The sequence below is a fragment of the Pinus tabuliformis genome, chromosome X (genome assembly GCF_031772625.1).
Source record: "Pinus tabuliformis cultivar Carrire ecotype Pingquan chromosome X, CPIR1, whole genome shotgun sequence".
NCBI classification, from domain to species: domain Eukaryota; kingdom Viridiplantae; phylum Streptophyta; class Pinopsida; order Pinales; family Pinaceae; genus Pinus; species Pinus tabuliformis.
This window is the reverse complement of record NC_142308.1, coordinates 1,259,139,816-1,259,151,493: the sequence shown is the minus strand read 5'-3', so window position 1 is coordinate 1,259,151,493 and position 11,678 is coordinate 1,259,139,816.

Sequence of the window (11,678 nt, the reverse complement as noted above, 5' to 3'; positions counted from 1 at the left end):
GGATAAGGCAGGTCAGCTCGGTGTTCTTGAGTAATCAGTGGGTGAGGAGATGTCTGATTTTTACTAACTTGGTTCGATTCCTCTTCAACTGGTTCTTTTTCCTCACTGCCAACCTGTTCAATAATAATAGGTGAGGGTTGAGCATCTACTACCCTCCCAGACCTTAGATTCATCTCGTAAAGTTCCGCGATGGAGATGTTTTATGAAGGTAGGTTGAGGGTGTCAACTTGCTGAGGCCTTTTGTTGTTAGGATTTGGATTGGATTGGATAGGAAGTTGGGGATGAACGGGTTGATTATTAGGAGGCACATTAGAGGGAAACTGAAGTTTCTATTCTGGTACTAACTGGGGAAACTACCCAGGAGGAGAAGGTCCATGCTTGTTCGAAGTCCATGAAGAATTCAAACTAGTTTGAGGAGCCCACTGCTACCAGGGTGGAAACTAATATTGGGGCCACATAGGTGGATAAGGCATAGACTGAAGATCCATATTAAAATTATTGAAATACTGAGATGGGTATGGAAACATACCTTGATTTACATTTTGTGGCCAAGGTTGCCATGGATTTTTGGATCCCATAAAATACATTTGGTCCATCTATTCACTTCTCCCTTGAAAAACCGCTTTCAATCCTAGCAAGGAGGGACATGAAGTGTTTTCATGACTTAGCTCGCAGATTGCACATTCTTCTATGGCGTTCAATGGAAATTCACTCTGTGGATGCTTCTTTATGCATTTCAGGAAAAATATAGCCATAGTCCTTTACTAAGTTCTGTTGAGATTTTATAGGGTTTTAATGTTGTCACTCTTTAAATTTTTAAGATTATAAAAATTTAGGACACTTTCATTTTGACATTATTTTTATGAAGGGTTTGTTTAATATACACTTGTCAATAGAAGTATAATATTTTTTATAACCTTTCATATTTAAAGGGTTAGGTGAATAGATGCTCTTCCATTTGAAATTAATACTATCCCTTAAAATTTGAATGTTGCTCAATAGAGAGTTCCAGCAAAAAAAATGGAAAAAGAAGTTAAAGAAAAGAGAGAATGCTATAGGAATATAATATTAATTAATGGCAAGATAGAAGGAAATTTTTATCATTTTAAAAAACCAAGAAGGATGTATCATTGTAGCAAGACTCCTTAGAACTAGCATAGGATTATGTCTATTTTTGTAATATATTGTTAATGTTTTTTGTAATTGTTCTCCTCAGACCAAGATTAGTAGCCTACTGGTGTTCTAGATGAAGTTGTTGCCATGATAATGGTAAAATGGAACTATAATTTATCCAAGTAAAATGAAAAATATAATGTGTCCATGATTTAATATGAATAACAATATATAAGAGATTTTTTCTTCTAAAAAAAATAATATAGAGAACCACTAAGAATGATTTTTTGGGACATATAATTCAAAATATACAAAATTTATAGAGCTATCGAAAATATGTTTTCTTAGAAAATTGAGTAACCTTATGCCTCTTGTTTCGTTTTGAGTATTGAATAACCTCTTGTTTGTTAGAAAATTATATATTACGGAGCAATGGAACACATAAAATATTGCAGAAATATAAACACAGAAAACGCACAAAACAAGAGAGACACAGATATACGTGGTTCACCCAGTTTGGGCTACGTCCACCCCGAACAACCAGTCCTTCCTTTCTATTATCCAGCAAAATGAAGAGACACAACCTACAACAAATCCGCTGTAATATCCTCTGTTCTCTCTCACAGTCTCACCTCTCTATTCCTCGCTCACAGGATACACATCTATCACACAACCTCAAATACAATACCCTCATACAAAGAGAGGGGTTGCCTTCTAGGGCAAAAAACCCTAAACTAAACATAAGTTCTACGGTCAGATCATCCGCCTAATGAACGGCCCAGATTGACTAGAAATTACTATACTTTTACAAGGCAATTTTACAGTTGTTTTTAGCTTCGGGGGCGCTGCCCTCGAAACCCCCCTGGACCCCCCGTGCAGCGAACATTTTACGGGCAGCGTTGCTGCCCCAATTTCGAGCTGGGGTCCTATGTGGCGATACCTTTGAGTATAGAAGATAATCAGGCTCCACACCCAACAATCTCCCACTTGGAGACTGATTGTAGCAACTCCACCACTGGTCCATTTGCTGGACAATGACTCCTCTTTGGACCTAGCTATTTCTCATCTTCATCGTCATCCTTGAAGACCAACTGAAACTGAGCATATTCTCAGTTTCTCCCTGGTTACAAATTTTGTTAGCATATCTGTAGGATTCTGGCTAGTGTGTATCTTTTCCAGCTTCAACTCTCCATCTTCCAACACTGATCGTATGAAATGATACTTGAGCTGTATGTGTTTAGTCCTGGAATGAAACGCTGAGTTCTTTGCAAGATGAATGGCACTTTGGCTATCATTGTATAACGTGCCCATATCATGCTCCTTACCCAATTCACCCATAAACCTTTGTAACCAAATCATTTCTTTACTAGCCTCTGTAGCAGCAACATACTCTGCTTCTGTTGTTGAAAGTGCAACAACACTTTGGATTTTTGAAACCCAACTGACAGCTGTTCCTCCAACAGTAAATACATATCCTGTAGTGCTCCTCCTGTTATCTCTGTCACCTGCCATATCTGCATCAACATATCCTTGTAGGGAGATGTTTGAACCACCAAAGCATAATGCTTGATTTGTGGTACCTTTCAAATATTTGAGAATCCATTTCACTGCCATCCAATGTTCCTTTCCTGGATTGTTCATGTACCTGCTTACAACTCCCACTGCATGTGCAATATCAGGCCTTGTGCAGACCATTGCATACATTAAGCTTCCAACTGCTGATGCATATGGAACTTTAGACATATAATCCATGTCTTCTTGGGTCTTTGGGCACATTTCCTTGCTAAGTTTGAAATGGCTAGCAAAAGGTGTACTAACTGGTTTTGCATTGTGCATGTTAAATCTTTTCAACACCTTTTGTATGTACTCATTCTGAGACAATGTTAATTTACGATTTTTCCTGTCTCTAGTTATTCTCATACCAAGGATTTGTTTTGCAGCTCCCAAATCCTTCATTGCAAATGAATTTGCCAATTTTCTTTTGAGCACATTTATTTCCTGCATGTTAGATCCTGCAACAAGCATGTCATCTACATACAATAACAATATAATATAGCTTCCATCATTTTGCTTTTTCAAATAAACACAATGATCAGAGTGACATCTAGTATAACCTTGTTTAGACATAAACTTGTCAAATTTTAGATACCACTGCCTTGGAGCCTGTTTTAAGCCATACAAGCTCTTCTTCAACCTGCACACTAGTTTCTCCTTCCCTTTCACCTCATATCCTTGTGGCTTCTGCATATATATCTCTTCCTCCAAATCCCCATGGAGAAAGGCTGTCTTTACATCTAACTGCTCAAGATGAAAATATTTAGCTGCTACAAGACTTAAAATAGTTCTGATTGAAGTCATTTTAACAACAGGAGAAAATATTTCATCAAAATCAATACCTTTCTTCTGTGCAAACCCCTTCACCAGAAGTCTAGCTTTATACCTCTGTTTTCCTCTATCTTCTTCCTTCAGCCTGTAAACCCATTTATTCTTCAATGTCGTTTTTCCTACAGGAAACATGACTAAATCCCAAGTCTGGTTATGCATTAAGGAGTCCATCTCTTCTTCCATGGCTACCTCCCACTTCTTCCTGCTTTCAACCTGCATTGCTTCTTCATAACATTCGGGTTCACCGGAATCAGTCAGCAATAAATAATATAATGAAGGAGAGTATCGTTCAGGGGGTCTACTTATCCTGGTAGATCTTCTAACACCACTTTCAGGTGTTTCGGGTGCCTGTTGTTGTTGTGGTGGTTACTGTTGTTGTGGTTGTTGATTATTATTATTTTCAGGCACCTTTACTTTTTCAGTGATTTCATCAAAAACTGCTTATTCCTTGTTTTCCTTTTCCTGTTTCTTTTCCTGCAACTGATTCTTATACAAGACCTTTTCATTGAATATTACATCTCTACTCCTAATGATTTTGTGATTTTCGTAATCATATAAGCGATAACCAAAATCATTAACACCATATCCAATAAAGGTACATTTCTTTGACTTTGCCTCAAGTTTCATTTTATTTTCTTTATCAATATGGACAAAGGCCTCACAACCAAAAGGCTTTAAAATAGAGTAGTTTACCTTTTTACCTGTCCATGCTTCCTCTGGAACACCACCATCCAAGGAACTTGAAGGCCCTCTATTTATTAGATAAACAACAGTATCTACAGCATCTGCCCAAAACTGCAAAGGCAATCCTGCATGCAATCTCATGCACCTTGCACGCTCCATGATTGTTCTGTTCAACCTTTCTGACACACCATTTTCTTGTGGTGTTATTGGAACTGTCTTCTCTCTGCGAATTCCATGCTCTGAACAATACCTATCAAACTCTTTGCTGCAATATTCACCTCCATTGTCTGATCTAAGACACTTCAATTTCTTTCCTGTCTCAATCTCAACCAAAGCTTTCCATTTCTTGAAAGTATCAAATACATCAGATTTATTCTTAATACAATAAATCCAAGTTTTTCTAGTTGCATCATCAATAAAAGTAACATAATAACGAGAGCCACCAAGAGATGATACCTGAGCAGGTCCCCATACATCTGTATGCACAAGCTCTAATTTTTGATTCTTGTTTTCTTTCCCAACTCTGAGAAATCTGACTCTCTTCTGTTTTCCATAAATGCAATTTTCACAGAAGTCCAAATCAACATTCTTCAAACCTGGCAACAAATTCCTTGAGTGAAGAATCTTCATCCCCTTTTCACTCATGTGTCCGAGCCTATGATGCCATAATGCTGCATCTGCTCCTTTGGAAGTTAAAGCATTAACAGAGTTAGAAATACCATTGCATAAATACAATGTACCAACCTTTTCACCTTTTGCTATTACCAGGGCTCCTTTGGTGACCTTCCAAGCTTTATCTGTGAAAGTTGTCACACAACCTTCACCGCCTAACTGCCCTGTTGAAATCAGATTTTTCTTTAGATCTGGAACATGCCTTACCTCCTTTAATAGCCATTGGTTTCCATTCTACTGTTTGACAAGAACCTTACCCATTCCAACGATTTTACAGGGTTTATCATCACCTAGACGAACTTGTCCAAAATCTCCTTGAACATAGTCATGAAAGTATTTCTTATCAGGTGTGGCAAGGAATGAAGCCCCTGAATCTACCACCCAGGAATCAGTAATATTTTTGAAAGAAAGAATCAAAGCATCTTGTGACACCTCACCTGTCACATTTGCTTCATGATTGTTTTCTTGCTGTGCATATCCTTCTTTTCCCTTCCGAGATCTACAGTCTTTCTTTAGGTGTCCTTTCTTTCCACATTTCCAGCACACTATCCCCGATATGGACTTGGATCTGCCTTTCCTTGATTTACTGCGATATCCTGAGCTCTTTCCTCTTTCCATTTTTCTTCCTCTAGACTCTGCACTCAAATCATTTCCCGATGTCTCACCGGAGCTTTTTCGTCGCATTTCCTCGCTAAGGATAGCACCGACAACATCATCAAACTTTAAAGTACTAGATCCAGAAACGGAGTTACTAATGGCCATTACCAAACCATTCCAACTTTCTGGTAATGAGCACAAGAATAACAGAGCTCTAACTTCATCATCAAAGTTTACCCCTATAGAACTTAACTGACTTGTAACTGTATTAAAATCATTTAAATGGTTTGCAACAGATCCACCTTCCGACATATTCATATTAAATAACCGTTTGATAAGAAATACCTTGTTTGAGGCCGAGGGTTTTTCATATAGTTTCGACAACGTCTGCATCAAACCCTCTGTCGTGGTTTCCTTCGAAATATTGAAGGCGACTGACATAGCAAGGCACAACCGTATTGTTCCAAGTGCCTTTCTATCGAGAAGGTTCCATTCTTCGTCTTTCATACCCATCGGCATCTTTGTTTTTCCGCCCAATGGTAGGTATAGATCTTTCTGATACAAATAATCTTCCATCTGCATCTTCCACAGCGAGAAGTTTTGGCCGTTAAATTTCTCGACCCTAAACTTACCATCTTCCGCCATTGCTCCCACTTGAACCAGGAACCCTTCTTTCCTGCGAGTTTATCAGCCAAATAGACCTTCGGCTCTGATACCAGTTGTTATAAAATTATATATTACGGAGCAATGGAACACATAAAATATTGCAGAAATATAAACACAGAAAACGCACAAAACAAGAGAGACACAGATATATGTGGTTCACCCAGTTTGGGCTACGTCCACCCCGAACAACCAGTCCTTCCTTTCTATTATCCAGCAAAATGAAGAGACACAACCTACAGCAAATCCGTTGTAATATCCTCTGTTCTCTCTCACAGTCTCACCTCTCTATTCCTCGCTCACAGAATACACATCTATCACACAGCCTCAAATACAATACCCTCATACAAAGATAGGGGTTGCCTTCTAGGGCAAAAAACCCTAAACTAAACATAAGTTCTACCGTCAGATCATCCGCCTAATGAACGGCCCAGATTGACTAGAAATTACTATACTTTTACAAGGTAATTTTACAGTTGGTTTTAGCTTCGGGGGCGCTGCCCCCGAAACCCCCCTGGACCCCCCCTGCAGCGAACATTTTACGGGCGGTGTTGCCGCCCCCATTTCGAGCTGGGGTCCTATGTGGCGATACCTTTGAGTATAGAAGATAATCAGGCTCCACACCCAACATTGTTGGTCATGAAATTGGAAATCAACAAGAAGATGCATATTGGAATTAAGACTTAAGCAATGTATTTCAATGTTCTATGGTGGTATTATTGTTTAGGAAATGTCCTACATTAGATATAAAACTCGATATTTTATTTTATTTTTTATTTATTACAAGAAATTTTCAATGTAAGGATAATGATGTTTTATTCTTACAATGTCATGTGGATTATTTTCTATGATAGTATGAAGTTATATCCTCTCTCTCTATGTATATATCTCTCTCTCTCCCTCTCCTGCTCTCTTGACCGCCTCCTCCCCCTTCCCCTCTCCCTCTTCCACTCTCTCTCCCCCTATCCTTCTCTCTCTATATCCCTCTCCCACTCCCCTCGCCCCCCTCCCACTCCTGTTCTCCCATTCTCTCCACCCCCATCTGTCTCCTTGCCCCTCACCCTCCCTCCTCTCACTCTCCCCCTCCCTCCCTCTCTTTCCCACCTCCCCTCACCCTCTCTTCTCACTCCTTCTCCCTCCCTCTATATCTCCTTATCTCTCTCTCTTCACCTACCCCACCCTCCCCCTCTCCCTTCCCCTCTCCTACTTCCCCTCTCCCTCTCCCCCTATTTCTCTCTACCCCTCTCTCTCTCCTTCTCTCTCCTCTCTCTCTTAATCTCTCTCTCCCTTCCTCTCCCTCTCCCTCCCCCCCCCCCCCTCTCTCTCTCTTTGCGTCTCCTTCTCATCCTCCACCTCTCCCGCTCTCTTCCCCCCTTGCTCTCGCTCCCAGTCTCCATCTCCCACTCTCTCCCCCCTCTTTCTTTCTCTTGCCTCCTCCCCCTCTCTGCAAAAATGTCAACATCATATTATCTTTGAATGCATCATATAATCTAATTAGAAAACACATAACATCATATAGCATAAAATAACAAAAATTGCTTTCATTTCAAAAACACATAAAATACACCAACATATACATATCATTATAAATAAAAATAATGTAGATGCATAAATATCAATTTCATGTCATCTAACAAATATATCATATCTTAAAAAAATACAATTTATGGGTATATTTATAAAAAAAAACTAAGCCATTTTCACATTTAATTAAACAAACACATCCATTTCACATATCTTATAAAAATAAAACAATTCTACTCAAGAACTCTACTGATGAATAAATTATCTTATATCATCCAATTTCCAAAAGATAAATAATTACATATAATAAAATAATACAAATATATCCTTTCACATTACAAACAATCAATGATAAGTAAAAAAAATTCAATTCACAAAAATATTATTTCCATTAATATATAATTTCAAATCAACAAATAATTATATAAACACAAATAAAACTAAATAGTTCAAATATAATAATTAACTAAAAAATCCCATTCACTAATAACCATATAAATATAAATGATATAAATAAAATACTATGAAATATAGAACAATAAATTTAATTATATGATATTAATTTAATTTACTATATATAAAATAATTGAATATAAGTTTTTATAGAATAAACTAAATATTTAAAAAATCACAAAGGGTAAGCTGAACTGGTTGAGTCCCTATTGTGGAGGTCAGAGGATCAATTCTCCTCGAAGCCGTTGGGGTTCGACTCTACTAGTTTGGCCGATGAGCATTAAAAGATTCCCTTCAGGGTTGATCTACCAAGATTTTCTCGTGGATGTAACGGCCACCCAGTGTCCATGAACCACGGTGTAAAAAAAATAAAAATAATAAAAATAAGGAAATAAGAATGAAATGTTGAAGTGGTAGTCGTAACAAAAAGAACCTATGTAAATGAACAAAGATAAACAGGCATGCTTTAAGATATAGAACAATGGTCAGTAAAATGGATAAATATAGTTGGTCATGGTTTAAGGAATAGAATGATGGTCAGTGAAATTTTGAGACAGAGGAAAAATTGTGAATTAAATCTTTTCCCCATCTCTAAATTAAATTGGCCTTCATATTTAAAAGAAAAAGAAAAAATATATTTCACTTATAGAGAGCGAGAGAGGTTTTTTTTGTTTCGTTCATTTTAAAAAGCGTTGATCTGTTTGTTGTATAATAGTTTTAAATAAAGGAGAATTTATCTGTTTGTTGTATAACTGTCTTAAATAAAGGAGTGTTGATCTGTTTGTTGTATAACTGGAGTAGCCGAGGGAGAAGAGTGAGAAGAAAAGATGAAGAGGAATAATGGAATTGGGTATAACACTAAAGAAAAATGATCTAAAAATATTATTTATCAGTAATTAATGGAATTGGGTATAAAACTAGAGAAAAAAAAGATCTAAAAACATCATTAATAATAAATAATGCAATAAGTGTTGGGTTGCGTTATATTCTTTCCACGACTAGCCCACGTAGTTAACCGGGGGGTTACAGGGGGGGCAGAGCCCCCCTCTTCGTTGCGCTAATTGCATAGAAAGGGGGTCACAAGGGGTTTGAGAGGTGTAGGTAACCCCCCTCTATGGGGTCCGGGGCAGTGCCCTGTAATTTTTTTTTTGGACCCTATATTAGGTTGGGCGGACCTACCTATGGTTTTGTGCATGATTTTTGCACATGGTTTTGGACGCGATGGTTTTCAGTCCATGGTATTGGATGCATCAACATGTATAAATATGTATTGTAACATTGAAAGGAACATAATGAAAAATCAAGCTGGTAGTCTCTATTTTGGGATCCAGGGGAAATCTCTGTATATATGTGTTTTATGTGTTATGCTCTCGTGCATTATTTATTTTCTGTGTTTTAGAATTCGTATGCAGGTAATTTATGTACAGGGTTAAAACCTATATTTGGTATCAGAGAAGATTTGGCTTCAAGGGGACACCTTTGTTGCTGAGGGGTTTCACTTGGGCCTTTGGTAGACCCTGTTCAGTGGGAGATATGCGAGATCCATTCTGATGGTGAAAGAAGATGGTGAGTAGTGGAAAGATCGAGAAATTTAATGGTCAGAGTTTTTAGTTGTGGAAACTCAAGATGGAGGATCTGTTGGTGGATAAAGATTAGTGGATCATGATAGATCTGGGTACTAAACCAATGGGAATGTCCGATGAAGAATGGAAGAAGTTGGATTGGAAGGTAAAGAGAACAATATGATTGTGTGTATCAGATTCAGCATTGCTGAATGTATCAGGGGAAGCTACGATAAAGGCTTTGTGGGACAAATTAGGGACTTTGTACCAATCTAAGTCTCTGGTGAATAAACTGTTCCTATGGAAAAAGTTGTATAACCTGAGGATGAAAGATGGAGACTCGGTGACAGAGCATATGAATGCATTTAATACTGTGGTAAGTCAGTTATTATCTGTTGATATTAAAATTTCAAATAAAGATAAGTGCATCAGTTTGTTGTGTTCTCTACCAGATTCATGGGATAGTCTAGTTATTGCAATAGGTAGCAATACAATTGCCTTGCAGTTTGATGAAATAGTCTCATTCTTGCTGACGGAGGTGATGAGAGGCAGAATGGTGATACCTTGTCTGTATGAGGACAGTCAGAGAACAGAAACAAATATAAGTCATCGAGTGGGAGATCTAAATCTAGAGGGAGATCTAAATCTCTAGGAAAACCTATAAAGGTGGTGTGCCGGAAATGTGGAAAGGAAGGACACTACAAAAGGGACTGTAAATCTAAAGCTCCTAATAAAGGAAAGGGATCTAATGATGCTCCTTTTACAGAGGCAAAAACCACCTCATATGAAGGTGGGGATGTGTACTTGGCTTCTTCAAGCACACTTGTAGATCATGAGGCATGGTTGATTGACTCAGGTGCATCCTTTCACTTCACTCGCCATAGAGAGTGGTTCTGCAAGTATGAGAAATACGATGGTGACGATTTCTTCTTAGGGGATGATAGGAAGGCTAGAATTGTTTGTCGTGGAAAAGTAAAGTTGAAGTTTCAAGGTGGAAGGGTTAGAACACTTCCAGGTGTTCTACATATTCCTGCATTGGCCAAAAATCTGATTCCTCTAAGCAAGCTAGATGATGCAGTTGTAAAAATAGTGTTCGAGAAGGATACATGCAATATAGTTCGGGGAGCACTGATATTGATGCTGGGAGTTAGGATTGGAACTATGTACAAGCTGCAAAGTAGCACTGTTATTGATGGGTGCAACAACTCTGTGGTTCTTGAAAGTGGAGCAAAAAATCTAGTGGTCTCTAGAGAGAGGACCATGTTGTGGCATCAAAGGCTTGGACATATTGGAGAGAAGGGCCTTTGAATACTTCATGGTAAATGTATGGTAGAAGGTATGAGTAATATCTCTCTAGATCTTGATTGTTGTGAAAATTGTTTATATGGGAAGCAGAATTGGGTGAGTTTACCCTCTGGTGGTAAGAGGGTGAAATAAATATTAGAACTTATGCACAATGATGTGTTTGGACCTGTGAAGGTTCTATCACTGGGTAAGTCCATGTACTATCTATCATTTATAGATGACTTCTCAAGGAATACATGGATATATTTCCTTAAGAAGAAATCTGAAGTCTTTGTCAAGTTTAAAGAATTTAAGGCTCTGGTGGAAAATAAGACAGAGAAGAAGATAAAGGTGTTGAGGACAGATAATGGTGGAGAGTTTTGCAGTAAGGAATTTGAATAATTATTTAAGAACTGTGGTATAGCACGATAGAAGACTACTCCATACACACCTAAGAAAAATGGAATTGCAGAAAGAATGAACAAGACGTTGATGGAAAGGGCAAGAATCATGCTCAATGGTGTTGGGTTAGGACAAGAATTCTGGGTAGAGGTGGTGGAGACAACATGTTACCTAGTCAACATATCACCTTCATCAATGTTGGAGGATAAGACTCCAAAAGAGGTATGGACTAGTAAGAAACCCTCTCTTTCACATCTGAGGGTATTTTGATGTGATGCATATGTACAAGTTCCAAAGGAGAAACGAACCAAGTTGGATAGTAAATATGAAAAGTGCATC